The 22,401-nt window shown below is 36.9% G+C and overlaps 1 protein-coding gene and 1 long non-coding RNA gene across 5 annotated transcripts in view; one reads left to right on the top strand and one right to left on the bottom strand.

Annotated features, from left to right (window-relative positions):
* The window catches only part of LINGO2 (leucine rich repeat and Ig domain containing 2), a 1,205,266-nt gene that overhangs the window by 8,432 nt on the left and 1,174,433 nt on the right, over nt 1–22,401 (bottom strand). The gene's annotated exons all lie outside the window — the stretch shown is intronic.
* On the top strand, nt 2,531–21,871 carry LOC132367022 (uncharacterized). The gene is made up of 5 exons (XR_009503641.1): nt 2,531–2,611; nt 3,477–3,610; nt 6,270–6,355; nt 7,873–7,956; nt 21,717–21,871. It is a non-coding gene; the product is annotated as an uncharacterized LOC132367022 (long non-coding RNA).

The following is a 22,401-nucleotide window of genomic DNA, read 5'->3' as shown; positions in this document are numbered from 1 at the left end:
CTGAGGGCAATGGCAAGCCATTAAAGTGGTTTATGCTAAAGAGTGATATGAACGGATTTACATTTGGGGAAGATTAATCTGACTGCAGCATGAAAAATAGACTTGCAGGAGGGGAAACCTTGAAGCTGGAAACTCAGGAAGCTGTTGCATTAATTCAAGCCAGAACAAAGTGGTCTCGAGCAGGGTCATAGGAGTAGGCTTTAGTAAATGGACAGATTCGAGAGGTATTTTGAGACAGAGTAGAAATGCTTTCTTTACGGATTGACTGTGAGGGGTGGAGGAGAAGAGGCAAAGATGATGTCTAGCCCTCTCTCAACTGGATGGGACCTGGTGTCATTCACTGAGATGGCGAGCTTAGCAGTAACAGGATGAGGAATTCCTAGTTCCCACAAATGTGTCCATCACTGGGCCAAGATGTGTGGGCAGATTAATGATTTTCTACTCCTTGAAAATAATATTTTTCAAATTTTTGGGGGGTATTTCTTTGGTAAGGCAGGGAAAATGTACTTTCTATTACAGATTTGATGTTCAAGATAAAAGTTTTATTACACACTCTGTACTTGTCAGTTTATTTTGACTTATGGTAAAGAATGAGTTATTTTTTATAAATTCCACTGCAGAGTGTAGTCTTTTCTGGCAGAGTTTGTCCAATCTACATATCACCAGTTAGAGAAGGAGATAACTGACATCCTAGTTCTGATTTATTTTAGTAATGTTTTGGGGAAAGGTTATTTTATTGCTTGGATCCCTTAATCGGGCTCTACGTCCAACATGGAAATGACAGTATCTAATTCAATCATGGCTGCAACTTAACCAGAAAGGAGTTCAACTAAAGGTGGATAGAAGCAAGTATCTTTTTCCTTAAAAAATTGGTACTTTTGGTTCCAAAGTGAAGGACCATCACAAAGAAGGATGGATAAGGGCTCAGCAAGCAGGCAGCAGAAGAGCTCCCTTCTGGTCTGGACAGCTCCCTCGTTCTACCTCTGTCTTTCAGCTAAGCAGAAGTAGATAATATGGGGCCATATCTCATCATAGTTCTTTGATGTGGTTTGGAAACTGTGTAGGAAGGTTGTGCTTTATTATTCTCATCACAATATTTCTTCGTTTTAGTCTAGAAGGGCAAACTGCTGACTCCATTTAGCTTCCACTGTCAGCGGAAGTCTTGTAATCAAAGCTTTCTCTTAATGTCTGACTGTGACCACGGTTTGAAAAGATGAACTTCATTTCATTAAGAATAAAGCTGGAAACTAAAATCCATAGGAAGCCGACTAAGGCCTTTCTATTAATTCTGATCAAAGGGACTCTCAGGTGCAATGATGAGTACGTTTTTAAACCTAGTGTATGAAGTTGGATATTTTCATACTTCAACTTTTTGTGTGCTGAGTGTATTTTACAACTCATTCTATTAAAGTATGAAACAAACAAACAAAAAAACCTAAAGGACTTAAGGAAGCAATGGAAAAAATAGAAACAATATTTGGACACAAATACGTGGCTCAAATTCTGAGTTTGACATTTGTTAGACGTGGGACATGGGTAAGCTGATACCATCAGTGATTCTCGTTATCTTCTATGTTAATTTGTGGTAATAAAGCCGGATAAATATGAGGATTAAAGATGGTGTATGTAAGGTGACTAGCACATAAATAGCTGCCATTATTGTAAATTTTTAATGGGATAATGGTTTGGTTTGTTGAAACAGTATCTGTCAGAAGGCATGGCAAAGAAGACATGGATTTCCTCTGAGGACAGATTTGGAAGATACTGGAGAAGGAAATCCTCAAAAGGATGATACAGTGATAAAGAGAAAAGGAGAGTTTAGAACAGCCATCATTTAAAAAAACAAAAAGAAACATAAGAAAGAAAAGAAAGAGGTTATGGTGGTTGTATGTTGTTTAAAAAGAAAGCTTAGAAGAGAAACAGCTGCTTTGATGATTGATAAGGTAATGATAAATTTCTTAGCCTGGGAATTCTATGATTAATTTAGTTTTCTGACTGGCAACTGAACAAGGGCACAAAACAATAAATGGATAGCACAGAAATCTCTTTAAACCTTCACACTACCAAATGATAGGTTCATTTGTTTATTTATTTCCAGTAAATCTGTTTCCCAAATGGAGAGATGTGGGTGATGAGGGAGGTAAGGTGGGGAAGAAAAGAAAGTAGAGGATTTAATGAAAAAAAGTGTCCAAAATATGTCTGAGATGGTAACTTCCAGGTTTCTAAAACCACAAATTCATAAATACTGGTCTGTGCCCAAATCAGATACTGAAGAGTTGTGAAAGTTGTATAAGACGTTTGAAAACCAAGAGAAATCAATTTTAGTATAAGTCTTGAAAGTCACCAGGGTTACCTAAGTTCTTTGAAGGACCTGAGTGAACTTGAGATTGAACCCCAAAGTCCCTGACCTGGCAGGAAACATTGGACTTGAACTGTTTTTCTGCAAAATAAAAAATATCCTTCTATGTGATCCCTAATTACCCTCCAAAGTATTGTATTTTTACCTTTTTCTCTCTACTCATTTTTGATAGGGAGGAAAGGGAAACTTTCAATATCAAGACTCTTCTTTAACATTCAAGGGGGAAATGGAAACAGCCAACATGAAAGCCAGGTTTGGAAGGCATCTGATGTGTCTTATATTTTTAAAACAAAACTCACAAATGTAATGATAAAATTACTTAGTGGCTCTTGCAGGTAGGTAAACAGCTATCCACCATTGTAGATACCTCTCAATTAATCATATGCAGATGACCAATTCTGTAAATAGCCAAAGATAGCATTTTGATCTTGAGTTACTTGGATAGAGACTGTTAGATGCTTGCAATTATCATTTGATTTATAGTCTATATAGATAATGTGAGATTCTATCTGTATGAAAATTAGCTGTTAATGTGATTTAATGCAATGAAATTTATGTGAAATGATCATACAACTAGTAAACTGAACAAGCAGGACTCATGGATGTCGTCACATAGCATCTTAAATTTTACCCTCTGTTTTCCCTTTATAGTTAATTCAGAAGGGGTAAGGAGATCAGGAAAGTTCTTATTTAACTAGAACCATCATAGATAACTTAATGTTCTCTGGGACTTGTAGATTTTAAAGCTGATCCCTTTTATGTGGCAATTTCTGGGGCTCCTTGGGAGCCACAATAAAGGGATATCTCATTCGTAGTTCCCTTGACCTGGATGAGTCATTCTCTATTCTGGTTTGTTGAGTAGTCATCCCACAGTCCCCAGGAATATTCACCTCCAGCTAATGTTTGCTGAGGTCCCATTATCCTCCTACATGGCATTATAGTAGAGGACCTAAGACACCGTCCTTACTGGCTTTCTCATGCATGTTGCCCTCATTTGGCATGGGAAAAACTCATTTGCCCAGTAAAAACCGCCACCAATGTAGAAAAATCCCAATACAGCAGCAACTTCCTTTTCTGTGCCACAGAGAGGCTATCTAGCTTAACAATTGTTCTTTAGATTTCCCAGGAAGAAGTCAGACTGAAGTCATGGTGTGCCCTTAACTACAGTGGAAGACTCTGAAGGATTCCACAAAGCCTGTTGAAGCACTTACCTCTTGACTTGAGGAGAAGGTGGAAGTACCCTTCTTGCCTGTGAGTCATTTACCTAAGATTATATAGCCCTAGTCAGTAATGGAGCCAGTATTTCTGTGCATTTTTTACTTCAAAGGCAGAGTTCTTACCATTTACCCTGTACTTCTTCCATCCTTTCTCATACATTTTCACTAAATAAAATTCATCTCAAATAGATGATAGCAACTATAACTATTAAAAAAATTTTTTTAATAGTAATGCTTTCTAAAAAAAAAGAGAAAAACATAAAATTCCCTCATCTTCCCTCTGAGCTATACTTTGGTATCTTTTTTCATGGTTCTGAAACAGCTTTCCACTGGACTGTATCTACTTCAAAACATGAGTTCATTTTGTATTCAAGTGACTAGTAAACAATTAGTAAAGCTTGTCCTAAGTCATTAATTAGTAGTTTCTGTTTAATCTTTCCTGAAACTGGAGCGCCCTCTGTTCTTGTGTTTATTTTGATCTCTTTGAAATGCAAATCATTTGCTCTTCTACTATAGTTCTGAGTCTCCTTTTGGCCTACATAGAAATATTTGGACATACAGAATATGCCTGTTCTACTTAAATCTTTTACAGATGAAAATGGTTTTTGTCTAGCTTTGAGATGTGTCTCTTTGAAATTAATATTATTAAATATAGGGTAGTTGGCTTAAGATGCCTGATGGCCTCACAAATATATTATGTAGTGCTCCAAATCTGTAAGGCAGTATAAGGTAATGGCTAAAAGCATAGGTATGCAACAATAAAAATGTGTTTAAATCTTAGCCCTTTCTTAGTGTCAGTTTTCTTACCTCTAAAATGGGAGTAATTGTAACTAACCTACTGGGTTATTGTGAGAATAAAACGTGAGAGTGTATATGAAGTCGGATCTCCATACATGTTAACTAATATTATTATTATCATTATTATTTAGAGAAAGGAAATATTACAAATGATATCTCCTAGACATCTAAAATCTCCATTGAAGGGAGTACTTACAACCTTTCCTGATTAAATAGTCACTTTCAGGGACAGGCGATCTGGAAGCACTGGATTAGTTTATTAAGGTAGATATTAATGTCTGTTAAGTATTTCATATTACAAATGAGAAAACTGAGGTAACCACAACCCTGGGCAAAAATCCCTATTAATAAGTTACTTAAACCCCTCTGATGATAGAGTTAGGAAAAGCTCTAAAATAAGTACCTCACTATGGAGTGAAGAAAAGGTTGGCTGCCTTTCTGTGGTAATTACTCAGTCCTCAAGATCCAGCCAGGCCAATCTCTATGAAATGTGTGACCACAGAGGACCACTTCTCTCTTTCATAAGATTATTAAATTTTACTTGGGAAAATGAGATCAAATGGAGAAGAATTCTGTTAAGTAGTTTCCCTTTCAGATTCTTGAATCTTATCGATTATTCTATGAAAAACTGGACTTTTTCAAGTGTGGGTATCATAAATGGAGGGGAATCTCTCTGGAGATTACCTGATTTTAATTAGTTGGTGCTGACAACACCTAGACATTTTTTTTTTTTTAACATCTTTATTGGAGTATAATTGCTTTACAATGGTGTGTTAGTTTCTGCTTTATAACAAAGTGAATCAGCTATATCCCCATATCTCCTCCCTCTTGTGTCTCCCTCCCACCCTCCCTATCCCACCCATTTAGGTGGTCACAAAGCACTGAGTTGATCTCCCTGTGTTATGCAGCTGCTTCCCACTAGCTATCTATTTTACATTTGGTAGTGTATATATGTCCATGCCACTCTCTCACTTCATCTCAGCTTATCCTTCCCCCTCCCTGTGTCCTCAAGTCCATTCTCTACATCTGAGTCTTTATTCCTGTCCTGCCCCTAGGTTCTTTAGAACCATTTTTCTTTTTTTTTTTTACACTCCATATATATGTGTTAGCATACGGTATTTGTTTTTCTCTTTCTGACTTACTTCACTCTGTATGACAGACTCTAGGTCCATCCACCTTACTATAAATAACTCAGTTTCGTTTCTTTGTATGGCTGAGTAATATTCCATTGTATATATGTGCCACATCTTCTTTATCCATTCATCTGTTGATGGACACTTAGGTTGCTTCCATATCCTGGCTATTGTAAATAGAGCTGCAATGAACATTGGGGTGCATGTGTCTTTTTGAATTATGGTTTTCTCAGGGTATATGCCCACTAGTGGGATTGCTGGGTCGTATGGTAGTTCTATTTTTAGTTTTTTAAGGAACCTCCATACTGTTCTCTGTAGTGGCTCTATCAATTTACATTCCCACCAACAGTGCAAGAGGGTTCCCTTTTCTCCACACCCTCTCCAGCATTTATTGTTTGTAGATTTTTTGATGATGGCCATTCTGACTGACACCTAGACTTTTTAAAAGCTGTTCAGACAAGATAGCTGTTTTAAATCCCATGAGGAACACTCTGGAAATGAACAAATATAAATTTCTTCCAGCTTTTGTAACAGATAAGCCCTAATCTCAGTGGCTTAAACCAGTAGTTTATTAGTTCTGTTTCAAGAAAACACCGAGGGACTTGTGCCTGTGTATTTTGTGGCTCCACACTCTTCTAGAGCTTTCTTTCAAGTCTTTGCCTTTCCAGATGGAGAAAGACAAAGAGGATTATGGATAAGAGGTTTTCATGAACCAGACCTGACAATAGCACTCGTAATTTTTGCTGTTATTTCATTCGCCAGAACTCAGTCATGTGGGTACACCTATGCATGGGAGGCTGGGAAATGAAGTTTAGCTACGTGCCTGTGAGGAAGAGAAAATAGGCTTGGTAAGTAGCTAGCTATTCTCTGACAATATATAGATAGAAAGTATCAATCTATACGCATGGTTATATTTTAAGCTTCTATTGTTTATTTATAAGTTATTCCAGAAGGGATTTAGGCATCTGGAAAATTATCATCTATCTAAAATATTATTGACGGAATTTTACATTCAGCTGTTTTTTTGTTTTACATATTGGAGAAATAAATACAATCATATCTCTCCACATGAAGGTTTAAATTTGGTGCTTATTGATATAACCATCTTTGCCAGATAGAGAGTTGCATCTAATATTTCCATTTACGTGCCTATTCTGTTAAGAATACTAAGTCATACTAATAATGACTTAACTAAGTATACTAAGTATAACTAAGGCTAATTAGTACAACTAGGTGTAACTAAGTCATTATTAGATTCCTGGGTGATAGGAATTTTATCATTTTTCTAGCTACTTTGTAGATGAGAAAATGAAGGCAAATGAAGCTTTTATTTTAAAGCTATAAAGCAAAAAAGCTAAGCAAGAACATGTAATTTTTATATCTCAAGGCACTTTTAATAGATTTTTGCCTCTAACTTTAGTAGATACTTGAGGACTTTATTTTAGCAACTGATGGCTGCCAAATGATTGCTTGAATTTCCTCCAGAAAAGAGTGGGAAACTACCCAAAAAGAAAGTATAATTCAATTCAACTCAATAAACACATTATAAGTACCTTGTATGTTCAAGGCAGAGAGCTGGGGACATAGAGTTAATACAATTCTTGTTCTCAAACAGTTAATAGTCTAGTAGGGAAACTGTCCAGTAAACAAATTAATGATTCAGTTTTCCCAAATTAGAATCAAATTACAACTTTAAACAAAGATGCATTTTACTACATTATTTAATATGTTAAAATATTACATAAAACAATGTCCAGTCATGGAGAAATAATTACATTATCTGTAATTCATCTCCTTAAACTGATTGATTATTATGCAGGAATTAAAATCATGGTTATAAGAGATATTTAATAACTTGGAAAATTTTTACATGTAAAAATGTTAAGTAAAAAAAGTAGGATATAAATTTGTATCTATACTATGAATATAATTATAGGAAAATAGCCTTATGCATCAAACAAAAGATTGAAAAGAAATACACCAAAATGTTAAGTGTCAGAATAAATACCCATTACTTGTAGCAACAGTCAATCAATTGTGGGATTTTTTTGTTTATTTGTTTTTGTTTAAAAAATGTTTTCAACGTGCATTACATTCCTTTGAAAAAATGAACAGAACATAAAAATATAATGAAAGCCTTTTGAAATTCAATCACAGCAAGCCTCTGTTCTAGTGGATAACTGATATATAGACATGAACTGCTATAGCTTTTACTTAATCGGCCACATTATCAAGTTAGGAAAGAAGGCAGGTCCCCTTTTTGGTTACTCCTTCTATTTTCCCTGTCAATGTTATAGTGCTCTATAACTACCTTATGATTTCTTACCATATATTATGTATGTACATGTCGTATCTTCTCTCCTAGAATCGATGCTCTTTGAGTTGACATCCAAGGACCTTAATGGAATAGCAGTTCTCAACCATGGTGCCTCCAAACCACAAATCTAGGGTAAGTCAGTGGAAAAGGACTCAAGTCATAGATGCTAGAAAGGGAACTACACATAAGCCTCAGACCATGTGATCTGTGCAGTAGCTCTTTTCATACATGAATGTGCCTATTTGTGTCCTGAAGGAAAATCTTGTGCTCAACACGGTATCTTGCCCAAAGCATGGTAACCCTTTATTAACAGGTCCTAAGAACCAGAGCACAATGTTTCCAGATGCCAGTCCTTTGTTACCATAGCATGAGTTTTGTTAAATCAGTGTGTTATGTGCACTATTATTTAAATCAACTCATTTTTAAAACCTAAATACCCTAAAAGTAAAAATTTACCATACAATTTTAAATGGAAAACCAGGATGGAAAGTAGTAAATGGGAAATAATTTTAAAAACATAAATAATGGAAACAAAATAATATTACATTCTAGCTAAAATTTCTTATCTTCCAAGGCTCTGAGCCAGAGACCGCATCTCCATTTGGGACAATGGTCAGGGTTGGAGAGGTCTTAAAACCGAGTCTTCCTCTTCCTTGTAATCAGAAGATTGACAGTAAACTCAAAAGGGAATAACTTTATCCTCATTAATTCAGGGTTACTCAACTTTTTGTACCTGCTAAAATCAGAGGATCGCATTGGAATGCATCCCACACTTTGGGAAATAGGCAACAAGCTTTTCACTTCCGATATTTCAGTTAGAATGCTGTAGGAGCAATGAGGCAGAAAGGATGATTTCAGAGTCAGATACCTGACAAACGCTGGAATAGGGACGTGCACTCAAGCCCTCTGTCTACACTCTCAACATTCTCTAACTCGCATCTCCTTCCTCTAATACCCTCTCCTCTCTGTTGAAGCCCTGGGCATCTATTTTCATCTTATTGCTTGGCATCAGTTGCTGTTGATAGAGTATTCATGAATACTCCATCCTTCAACTGAGTTATTTCTAATGAGGGATCAGAGAAATCACAACTCAATTTCTTGTTTATTTCTTTCCATTGAAAATATATACACAGGGCTGAGAACTTAGTTTATATATACATATATACATGTGTGTGTTTTAGATTGAGTTGGTATCTGTGTGTCTCCTTGGAGATTACACATACATATTATTTATGTTTAAGACACTATATATACATCATGGATACATGTGTGTATCTAGCTATAGATATATACACATATTAAGGAGGCTTACATATGTTTGTTTGCCAGTTTATTTATATTTTGGTAAACATTTCTGGAATCATAGGGAATCACATCTTAAATATTATGTTTACCTTTATGCAATATACATGCCAATTATCTTCATTTGGATAAACTGTGTCGAAAGAAAACCAATAAATGGCTCAGCAAACTGAGATTTTTTTTTATGACTGAAAATGAAGGTGAAAAACAGATAAGGTATGAAAGAGCTCAGAGAGTATAAAACAGCATACATAAGGAAATAATTCTACAAATTCTAAATTTGTTTCATGGAAAGTAATGTCATTCAAGGTTTTAAATCAGCCAATTCAGGGGTATAATTCATAGATTATGTTTATGTGAACCTTTGGTTGACTATTTAAAACCAGGTGAAATCTTAATTTGGTTTTCAGATAAGACCACTGTGATTTAAACTAGGCCAGTTAGTACCTAATAATGTGGGTCCAGAGAAAAGGCAATTTTAACAATTTATAGGCCTTAAGTATCTCCCCATATTACATTTCAAAATGATGACAATTAAAATATTTATTAGATGCTTATTTTATATGCATTATATTATTTAGTTGTCAAAATAACCTCCCTCTGAGATAAGAACTGTTCTTGTTACCATTTTCTATAGACAAGAAAACTGAGTCTCTAGGTTAAATTTACTCATCCAAGGTGGCGCAGCAAAGAAGTGGTACAAGTGATATTTAAACTAAGGTCTCTGTGGTTCTAAAGCCCTAGTGACACTGGTAAAAACAACCCTGGGTGGTAGGTGGTATTATTCCTATTCTCTTGGTAGAATATGCAATTGAGCCTTAGGGAGAGCTGAGCAGCCAGGTCAAGGCCATTCTTGTAGCAAGTGGCAGGGCAAGGATTCTAACCCAGCTCTGTCATTGACTCCAAAGCCTAGCTGGGCTTCCTCTGCCCATCTTTGAAAAAATGTAGGTCTGCCATAGCAGAGAAACAAAGAACTGCTATTTTTCAACATATTTTATGAATCACATAAGCAGCATTTATTATATAATTGGTCTTAGCTTTTCTAAGGCCCCATGTTCTCAGCATGGCAAAACCCAAGGTTGGGGGGAGGTACACCTGTGTCCACTCTGGTGCTCTAGGTTTTATACAGGTAGAGTGACCATAGAGGATACCACCCAAACTGGGACACTCCTGTGAAGGGGTGGGTGCACTATTCATAATATTCTGGGCAACAGGTAAAAAACATGAACTGTCCCAGTCAAAGGAGGCATTTGGCCACTATCCCGGGAGCATGTAGATTTCCCTCCTGATGGTCACAGGCTGGTGTTTCCCTTGGTTCAGGGGTTCTGTTACAACTATTCTTCCCCTGGATGCTGATCTCAAAACTGAGTTCTTTCAACATCAATATGACGAAAAATATATCTTTTGATCTTAATTGATTGGTCTAGTTTTAGGAAAAAGTTGTCTAAGATTAAGTAAGTGGTCTGGGGTTAGAACTGAGCAAATTCTCCTGACTTTTGAGGGCTACGCTATCTTTACAGCCAGGGGACTGGAACAGTAAGAAGTTACCCTAAGTAAACAACATTGATTTTTGTGTTCTGTTTTTGCTCTGGGAAGAGCGATGCTTTTGACTTCTATTAAACCTGAGGAAATATTGCCTTTGACTCTCAGTCCTTGTTCTGAACTCCAGTGTGAGAAATTTGTACAGTGGACTGTGCTATTTTCTATCAAAAATGTTATAATGGAAAGCCACGTTCAAAGACTTGGAATTGGCAACCAGTTATCAAGAAATCAGGCATAATGGTATGCTATGGAAACAGACACATCATGAAAATAGCTGACATGGAAAGGGAATAGGAAATTTTGGACAATCTTACCTGACTCCAATGCCCAATCTTGCAACTGGGGAGAAGTATGTTAACCATGGCACGTAAACTCAGGGAGTCTCAGTTTCATAATGTCAAGGATAATATCTCTACCTTTCAACTATCGGTTGAGATTTTTAAATAAATTAAGTACATAGAGTAGTTGGCAGATAGGAAGCCGTTACCAAATCTTGGTTCTCTCCTCATTTTACTTAAAGTAGCAAAGTCATACTCCAAGTTCTATATAACAAGACTGTTTAACTGTATTTTTCACATCATCAATCATATAAAGTCACAAGCTCTCTTTCTTTTCTCTTCCCTATCTTTCTTTAGTCCTCCCTCCCTCCATTTTTCCTTCTTTCTTTCTTTTTCTCATTCCATCTTCCTCCTTTCTTCCTACTCTCCCTTACCTCTTTCCCATCGTATTCAAACAAAGACGTAAGGTGGCCAAAGTATTATAAAATGTGACCTCCTGCACACAAAAAAATAATTTGATGGAATTAGAAATTTGACCTTTCAAGAATTCATCATTATCAAAATAATTAACCATTTAATTAATCATATGTCAAGTTTGTTTATAAGACCTTTTGGGAAGGATTTCAAAGACCACATCTCTTATAAAGCTAACACTTAAAGAATGTGCAAACTGAGGACAACATTTTTCCTCTGGAGAATAAAATTCTCTGTAGCAAATAGACACATGAATATTAACTTTAGATAAAATGCTCTTCAAATTTAGTTTGATTCCTTAAAGACAAATAAAAAATATTAGAATATGTACATATTTAAGTCCTTTACTATCCTTAGATGGAAACTTCAATGTTAGTGTTCATGTTTGTTTTTGTTCTTTTCTTTGACACTTTCCCCATGGGACTTCAATAATGGGTCCTGGAATGGAACAAAAGTCACAGAAAGATTTATAAAAGGGGAATGAAGGTATGTAGGTAAAAGAAAGAGAAGAAAGTTGAATAATCAAACTCTTTTGTCTTGGTTTAGGAGATGGTGAGGGCATCTAAGGATTTATTGTATGAATATAATTTTCCAGTACTTTTTAGCATCAGCAGCTGGGTTCTGGTAATTGAACTCTGATTACTGCATAAAGAAGTGAAAAATAGATGTTAATTAGATAAAATTGTCTGAAGAGAATAGCAATGTTTAGGAAACCTGGGACACGAGAAAGGCTTTCTTCAAGTTTGTTTAACAAGGGAAAGTTTCCCCTCTTCATCCTAATCCTCCTTTCTCTATCTTCTCAAAAATCCTCCGCAGAGTCCGCTAACAACCTGTCCTGAACAAGTCAATGCTCCACTGTACAGAGTCTGGGATAACACTGACCTGTCCAGTGATGGAAACCTTGGGATTTGAATGTGGCACACCACCACCACCAATCTACAATCTCTTCACCAGCGAGGCCAATTTAAAGAATAAAAGGCCTTACTGTCTTTCATCCAAGTAGAAATTTTGGGGTATTCCAGATGAGAGCACTGACTTTGTATTTTCTGGACCAGTGAAAATGAAGGTCCCAGGCTGCTATGTTGGGGATGCAGGAGAGAGGCTACTCCGAGCTGCTATCCTCTGCGACAACGCCATCTGGGTCCCTTTACAGTCTTCCTGGGATTGAGGTCAACAGCTCCAATTGAAAACCTTTTATTTCTCTGCACTCTTTTATTAGGAGTCATCACAGGTCTCTAGAGAAAGCTTTTGGGTGGGTTTTGAGTGCTGGGGGAACCTGTGTAGTTTTGTAGAAGGATAGGAATGCATGGAAACAGAAGGCAGAGTCAGCTTCCTATTAAGTCACCAAAGGCCTGCAGGTACTATTTATTGGGATAACGGGAAAGTCCCTGACAAACCTGTAACACCATCCACACAAGGCCAGTCACCATGACTGTGTTCCTTGCCACATAGTATTGCATGCTTTTATTCAGGGATTATCAGAACAGTAAAAGTTCCCAGAGTAAAAGCACTATTCTTCCTGTTTACTGAATGTAATTTTTGACCATTGATAGTTGGGTTTCACAAACAGGGAGTAGGTAATTAAAATATCATTAAATGCATTTGATTTACTCAAAAGTTGAAACTGCAGCCATCATTAAGGTGAGTGAAGAGAAAGTTAATTTCTTATCACTTTAGGGGTAAAAAGAGTCAATAGGAGAAATATATGAATACTATTCTCAGCCTAATTGGGGAATTCCAAGCCTATTTAATGCTAGAAAATCCCAAAATGCTACTTGTTTTTTGGAAATATTTGCTATAAGAGTCAAAGATGGGAGATTTAGAAACACTGGGATAACTTATCAAATCTGCCCCAGACACACTCAACATACTTCATTTTGTTGCCAGAGAAGTTATTAAATATCTAGACTTCTGATTTGCATTCTAGGACTATAAGAATAAAGACCTGGGGACACTTTTTCTTCATCATGGGTTTAGCTTTGGGGACTCTGACTACAGAAATAATTATTTAGATAATAGCAAAGGGATGAGAGATAAATTCTGTGTGTCTAATCCACATTTTTGGTTACTGGCAAGAATTCAGTGATTAGAGTTAAGAAGTCAATACTGTGATTAACTCTCTACTTAATGTGCCAGTCTTAGTAACATACTATTTAAAATAGCTTTCTTTTTTTTTTTTTTTTTTTTTTTTTTTAATATCTTTCTTTTTAAAAGTGCCCTTTAAGGAAAATGTGTGTGTTTGGTTCAGGATACCTGACCTGCTGGAATAGTGGTGTGCTGGTAAATGTTTAACAGCCAGTTTTCCAAAAGAAAAAAGTCCTCTGTTTTCTAGCCATTACTGATTTCTGTGGTGTAAATACTCCCACTAAAGCCCATCTTTACCTGACATGATATCAGCATATTTATATCAGCATATTGATAATTTTTTGTGAAAATTTATCAATTGACTCTTGCAAAACTGGTACAATTTGGATCCAACACACATAGTAACTGAAACCTACCACTTTGAATTAAATAACTTCATATATATTAACTAGGGCAGTATTTTATATATCATACATAATTTTGTATATAAACTTTATGTGATCAAATATGGTAACAAATTCCCTGTATTTAAAAAAATTGTTATTGACTGGAGGGTGGAGAGACAAGATGGCAGAGTAGAAGGACTTGAGCTCACCTCCTCTCACGAAAACACCAAAGTCACAACTAACTGCTGAACAAACCATCAACAAAAAAAGACTAGAACCTACCAAAAAAGATATTCTACATCCAAAGACAAAGGAGAAGCCATAATGAGATGGTAGGAGGGGTGCTTTCATGAGAAAATCAAATCCCAAACCCACCATGTGGGTGACCCACAAACTGGAAAACAACTATATCACAGAAGTTCTCCCACAGGAGAGTTCTGAGCCCCATGTTGGGCTCCCCAGCCTGGGGGTCTGGCATAGGGAAGAGGAACTCCCAGAGCATTTAGCTTTGAAGGCAAGTGCGGCTTGAGTGCAGGAACTCCACAGGACTGGGGGAAGCAGAGACTCCACTCATGGAGGGTGCACACAAGTTTCATATGCACTGGGCCTCAGGGCAAAGCAGTGACTCCATAGGAACCTAGGCCAGACCTACCTGTGGGTCTTGGAGGGTCTCCTGGGGAGGCAGGGGATGGCTGTGGCTCACTGGACACTGGCGGCAGAGGCCCCAGGGAATATTAATCATTGGGAGTTCTCCCAGAGGTCTCCATTTTGGCACTGAGACCTGGCCCTTCCCAACAGCCTGTGGGTTCCAGTGTTGGGCCGCTTCAGGCAAAACAACCAACAGGGTGGGGACACAGCCTCACCTACCAGCAGACGGGCTGCCTAAAGTTGTCCCGAGCCCACAGCCACCTCTAAACACACCACTTGACATGGCTCTGCCCACTAGAGGGACAACAGCCAGCTCCACCCACCAGGGGGTAGGCACCAATCATTCCCACTAGGAAGCTTGCACAAGCCCCTGGACCAACCTTACCCATCAGGGGGCAGACATCAGAAACAAGGGGAACTACAGTTCTGCGCCTGCAGAATGGAAACCACAAACACAGAAAGTTAGACAAAATGAGATAGATAGCAGAGAAATACATTCTAGATGAAGGAACAAGATGAAACCCCAGAAGAACAACTAAGTGAAGTGCAGATAGGCAATCTACCTGAAAAAGAATTCAGAGTAATGATAAAAAAGATGATCCAAGATTTCGGAAAAAGAATGGAGGCACGGACTGAGAAGATACAAGAAATGTTTAACAATGAGCTAGAAGGTTTACAGAACAAACAAAAGGAGATGAACAATACAATAAATGAAATGAAAAATACACTAGAAGGAATCAATAGCAGAGTAAATGAGGCAGAAGAACGGATAAGTGACCTGGAAGACAGAATGGTGGAAATCACTGCCGTGGAACAGAATAGAGAAAAAAGAATAAAAAGAAATGAGGACAGTCTCAGAGACCTCTAGGACAACATTAAACACAACAACATTCACATTATAGGGGTCCCAGAAGGAGAAGAGAGAGAGAAAGGACCTGAGTAAATACTGGAAGGGATTGTAGCCAAAAACTTTCCTAACATGGGAAAGGAAACACTCAAGTCCAGGAAGCACAGAGATTCCCATACAAGATAAAAACCAAGGAGGAACATACCAAGGAGGAACATGCCAAGACACCTATTAATCAAATGGACAACAATTAAAGACAAAGAGAAAATACTAAAACAACAAGGGAAAAGCAACAAATAACATACTAAGGGAATCCCCATAAGGTTATCAGCTGATTTTTCAGCAGAAACTCTGCAGGCCAGAAGGGAGTGGCAGGATATTTTTAAAGTGATGAAAGGGAAAAACCTACAACCAAGATTACTCTACCCAGCAAGACTCTCATTCAGACTTGACGGAGAAATCAAAAGCTTTACAGACAAGCAAAAACTAAGAAAATTCAGCACCACCAAACCAGCTTTACAACAAATCCTAAAGGAACTTCTCTAGGTGGAAAAGAAAAGGCCACAACTAGAAACAAAATTACAAATAGGAAAGCTCAATGGTAAAGGCAAACATACAGTAAAGGTAGGAAATCATCCACACCACAAATATGATATCAAAACCAGAAATTGTGAGAAGAGGAGAGCACAAACGCAGGATATTGGAAATGCATTTGAAATTAAGAGACTGGCAACTTAAAACTATGTATCTATATCTATATCTATATATATAACCTATATCAAAACCTCATAGTAATCACAAGCTGAAAATCTACAATAGATATACACACAAAAACGAAAAAGCAATTGAAACACAACACTAAAGATAGTCATCAAATCACAAAATAAATGAAAGGAAACAAAAGCACGATGATGCAAAACCTATGGGATGCAGCAAAAGCAGTTCTAAGAGGGCAGTTTATAGCAATACACTTTTACCTCAGGAAATAAGAAAAACCTCAAATAAACAACCTAACCTCACACCTAAAGCAACTGGAGAAAAGAGAACAACCAAACCCAAAGCTAGTAGAAGGAAAGAAATCATAAACATCAGAGCAGAAATAAATAGAGACAAAGAAAACAATAGAAAAGATCAATGAAAGTAGAAACTGGTTCCTTGAAAAGATAAACAAAATTGATAAAACTTTAGCAAGACTCATCAAGAAAAAAAAGGGAGAGTACTCAAATCAATAAAATTAGAAATGAAAAGGAGAAGTTACAATAGACACCGCAGAAATACAAATGATCATATGAGACTACTACAAGCAGCTATACACCAACAACATGGACACCCTAGAAGAAACAGACAAATTCTTAGAAAGGTGCAATCTTCCAAGACTGAACCAGGAAGAAATAGAAAACATAAACAGACCAATCATGACTACTGAAATTGCAACTGTGATTAAAAACCTTCCAACAAACAAAAGTCCAGGACCAGGTGGCTTCACAGGCAAATTCTATCAAACATTTAGAGAAGGGTTAACACCTATCCTTCTGAAGCTATTCCAAAAAATTGCAGAGGAAGGAACACCCCTAAACTATTTCTATGAGGCCACCATCATCACCCTGATACCAAAGCCAGACAAAGATACCACAAAAGAAGAAAATTATAGGCCAGTATCACTGATGAACATAGACGCAAAAATCCTCAGCAAAATAATAGCAAACTGAATCCAACAATACATTAAAAGGATCATACACCATGATCAAGTGGGATTTATCCCAGGGATGCAAGGATTTTTCAATATCTGCAAATCAATCAGTGTGATACACCACATTAACCAACTGAAGAATAAAAACCATATGATCATCTCAATAGATGCAGAAAAACTTTTGACAAAATTTAACACCCATTTATGAAAAAAACTCTCCAGAAAGTGGGCCTAGAGGGAACCTACCTCAATATAATAAAGGCCATATATGACAAACCCTCAGCTAACATCATTTTCAACAGTAGAAAGCAGAAAGCATTTCCTCTAAGATCAGGAATGAGACAAGGATGTCCACTCTTGCCACTTTTATTCAACATAGTTTTGGAAGTTTTAGCCATGGCAGTCAGAGAAGAAAAAGAAGTAAAAGGAATCCAAGTTGCAAAAGAAGAAGTAAAACTATCACTGTTTGCAGATGACATGATACTATACATAGAAAATCTCAAACATCCTACCAGAAAACTACTAGAGCTCATCAATGAATCTGGTAAAGTTGCAGGATACAAAATTAATACTCAGAAATCTCTTGCATTCCTATAAACTAACAACAAAAGATCAGAAAAAGAAATTAAGGAAACAATCCCATTTACCATTGCAACAAAAACAATAAAATACCTAGGAACAAACCTACCTAAGGAGGCAAAAGACCTGTACTCTGAAAACTATAAGATGCCGAGGAAAGAAATAGAAGGTGACACAAACAGAAGGAAAGATGTACCATGTTCTTGGATTGGAAGAATCAATATTGTCAAAATGACTATACTACCCAAAGCAATCTACAGATTCAATGCAATCTCTATCAAATTACCAATGGCATTTTTCACAGAACTAGAACAAAAAATTTTACAATTTGTATGGAAACACCAAAGATCCCGAATAGCCAAAGCAATTCTGAGAAAGAAAAATGGTGCTGGAGGAATCAGGCTTCCTGACTGCAGAGTATACTACAAAGTTACAGTCATCAGAACAGTATGGTACTGGCACAAAAACAGAAATATAGATCAGTGGAACAGGATAGAAAGCCCAGAAGTAAACCCATGCACCTATGGTCAATTAATCTCTGACAAGGGAGGCAAGTATAGACAATGGAGAAAAGAGTGTCTCTTCAATAAGTGGTGCTGGGAAAACTGGACAGCTACATGTAAAAGAATGAAATTAGAACATTCTCTAACACCATACACAAAAATAAATTCAAAATGAATTAAAGACCTAAATGTAAGATTGAATACTATTGATATAAAACTCTTAGAGGAAAACATAGGCAGAACAATGATAAAAATCGCAGCAATATCTTTTTGGATCCATCTCTTAGAGTAATGAAAATAAAAACACAAATAAACAAATGCCATGTAATTAAACTTAAAAGCTTTTGCACAGCAAAGGAAATCACAAACGAAACAAAACGACAACCCATAGAATGGGAGAAAACATTTGCAAACAATGCAACTGACAAGGGATTAATCTCCAAAATACACAAACAGCTCATGGAACTCAATATCAAAAAAACAAACAATCCAATCCAAAAATGGGCAGAAGATCTAAATAGACATTTCTCCCAAGAAGATGTACAAGATGACCAAAAAGCACATGAAAAGATGCTCGATATCACTAATTATCAGAGAAATGCAAATCAAAACTACAATGACATATCATCTCACACCGGTCAGAATGGCCATCATCAAACAATCTAGAAACAATAAATGCTGGAGAGGGTGTGGAGAAAAGGCAACTCTCCTTCACTGTTGGTGGAAATGTAAATTGGTACAACCACTATGGCGAACAGTATGAAGGTTCCTTAAAAAACTAAACATAGAACTACCATATGACCTAGCAATTCCACTCCTGGGCATATATCTGGAGAAATCCATAATTGGAAAAGATACATGCACCCCAATGTTCATTGCAGCACTATTTGTAATAGCCAAGACATGGAAGCAACCTAAATGTCCATCAACAGAGGAATGGATAAAGAAGATGTGGTACACATATACAATGGAATATTACTCAGCCATAAAAAAGAATGAAATAATGCCATTTGCAGCAACATGGATGGACCTAGAGATTATCATACTAAGTGAAGTAAGTCAGAGAAAGACCAATATCATATGATATCACTTATATGTGGAATCTAAAAAAATGATACAAATGAACTTATTTACAGAACGTAAACAGACTCACGGGCTTTGAAAACAAACTTATGGTTACCAAAGGAGAAAGGTGGGGGGGAGGGATAAATTAGGAGTTTGGGATTAACATATACACACTACTATATATAAAATAGATAATCAACAAGGACCTACTCTATAGCACAGGGACCTCTACTCAATATTCTGTAATAACCTATATGGGAAAAGAATCTGAAAAAGAATGGATGTATGTATATGTATAACTGAGTCACTTTGCTGTATGCCTGAAACTAACACAACATTGTAAATCATCTATAATATAAGATAAAAATTAAATTTAAAAAATTGTTATTGAGTACAAAATGCTGGTGCGCCTCCTTTTACAAAACTGATTGTTTCTGAAGAGCTGCAAGTGAATTGAAAATTTCTCAAATTCATTACAAGACAAACTAATATAATTTTATGTGCATGTCTTAAAATGAAAATTTCTGTTACAAATATACATATTTAATTTTTCTTTTGTGTTACTACATTTTCACATTTGGGAGCTATGTAGTAAAGTTAGAGAGGCTCTTCATCACATGTGGTGCTGATGATTTGAGAGCAAGTGTCTATTAGGCCTCATCTTGAGGACTGGAAGGCAGTACAGACTAATGGTTAGGCCTGTGGGTTCTTGAGTCAGACTAGTTCTACCACCTGCTACCTGAATGAATGAAGTTGGGAAGTTACTTAACTTTTCTGCTTTAATTTTCCTTCTGTAAAATGGGATAATAACAGTATTTACCTCATAGTATTGTCACAGGCTTCAACAAGTTTAATATATGTAAAGTGCTTAGAATAGTGCCTGCAACCTATAAGGACCACATACTGCTGTTTTTATGGCCCCTTGTGATGTATTTGGGGAAGGCAGTTGACTTAAGCTAAGAGTACAGAACTTAATAAATATTGCCTTAGATGAGTTGTCTCAAGGTAGGGGGCCCAGCAATCTGTGTTTTAACAAGCCCTGCAGGTAAATCTGATGCACACTGAAATTTGAGTACCACTGTTTGAGATTACCACGAGGAATTCCTGAGTTCCAGAAGAGTTAGCATTCTTTCCAGAGGATTTGACTGATCATTTGAAGATTAGCTGTACCAGAATCACCTGTAGAGCTTGTTTAAAATGATCCACATTTGTGTAAAGTATGAGAAAATACTTAAATATGTCTTGACTGTATGTGAATAAAACAGCTCTGGAAGAATACAAAGATAATATTGGTTACTTCCATGGAAGGCAACTGATGAGAGGAAGAGGTGGGAGAGAAAATGTTTATTATATCTACTCTTGTCCCTTTTGAATTTTGAATGATACTCAATTTAAAATTTTAAAATTTGTACTATAAATATTATAAATTAAATTTTATATATGTATGTATATAATACAGATCTGGGGGTTTTATCCCAAGCATACTAACTCGGAATCTACAATAGCACCTGCCAAATCAGAATCATTGTGGTAGATTTCTAGAATATCTATGTAGTTGCCTTGGTTATCATGATGGCATATAGGCAGATACCTATCTATTGCTAATTTCCATAGTGTAAATACTCCCACCATGACCAATTTCTAGCTGTGCTAGTGGTTTGATGTTGCTAAATTGCTCTCTTCATTGGGCCAACAGAAAAAAAAAGGAGACATATCCATAAATGGATAGATGAAAGGCATAGTTATGGCTTGTATCACCTGGAAAGCCTTTATATATGATGAAATATTATTGGGACTATGAGGTAGGAGCCTTGGCTTCTATCTGATCCTGACACTAACTGGGTAACTGGGTAAGACCCTTAACTTTTCCATCTCTCAGTTTCCGTATCTATCAAATGGGGACATTAATAACTGTCTTACATCACTGGGTCAAGTGGGATTAGATCCAACGCAACTTCTAAGATGCAAAGTTAATGAAAAAGGTAATTAAATTTGGCTTTGATAAATCGATTGCACATTTAGGGCGTTTTAGTAACACTTTGAATTTAGTTGGGACGGAAATCTCTTACACGCCAAATGGGACGTGAGTTTCTAAATAATTTTAAAATTGTACAAAACTATGTTTAAAAATCTCTTTCTCCCAATAAGAAAATGCAGGGGAGATTAGTTGCCTGTCTTTAATCCCATTCAGGTTGTACAAAGTATGTGAATTTTACAGTATCTCTAATACTGTGAAAGAGTTTATTATTCCAACAGAACTGAACACATTCGACTAAAATTGATCCACAATGCCCTTGCCAAAAGAAAAGCACTCACTTTATCTGAATTATTATTAATTAGCTTCCCACACAGGCTGTAAAAGTGCCACATGTGAACCTGCCCAAACATAAGACGGAGGTAAATGAAATGATGGCTCGGGCAGTGAAATAGAACAATACCGGAAGGGGCTTTCCTTCCTGGCACATGGCCTGCCTCACTATCCTTTTGTTACAGCAGATGAAGCTGGTGCCTGAGTTCGAGTGTCACGTGGAGAGCTGCTTGGCCTCCCCACAGAGGGACCTGTCCTCAACGTCTCTGCCTGAAGTCAGCCTTCCGGGAAGGAACATGGACCATTCTTACAAGACAGACTTCTCCAGTTTTGAACCAGAGTCCCTCTTTGCAGCAGAACTGTTGCATCATGACTTAAACTACGCCTTTCTGCTGAGGCACATCCAGAGTTTGTATTTCCATAGAATAATTTTTGAGACCAAATTACCTGAATTCAGAAAACCTCTGAATAATGAAATAGCTATAATTTATATGCCAGACACTGTGCTGGCTTCTCTGTGTATCATCTCATGTACTCCTCGCACCTGTATGAAGGAGGTACTGCTGTCATCTGTTTGGTGGATGACACGATTGATTCTCAGAGCCCTTAGGAAATGGACTTGATGTCACATGCACAGTAGGTCTGGCTCTGTCATCTCTACTTTTATCCACTGCGCTGTACGGCCCCCTCTTTCTAAAAAAAAGACTATTCAAACATTTTACCTTCATTTTTTCAATGGATTTAAGTTGTAGGAAAGAGATTCATTAAGTTGTATGAAGGTACAAATCTAAATGTTGTACACTTTCTACAGTTCCCAGGAGAGCAGATGCTGGGCCACGAGTCAGACTAGCTGGAAAAGAATTCTCTGTG

Source organism: Balaenoptera ricei, chromosome 6 (genome assembly GCF_028023285.1).
Source record: "Balaenoptera ricei isolate mBalRic1 chromosome 6, mBalRic1.hap2, whole genome shotgun sequence".
Lineage (NCBI taxonomy): Eukaryota > Metazoa > Chordata > Mammalia > Artiodactyla > Balaenopteridae > Balaenoptera > Balaenoptera ricei.
Note: the sequence above shows the minus strand (reverse complement) of the source record. Positions and strands in the feature narration are given on the sequence as shown.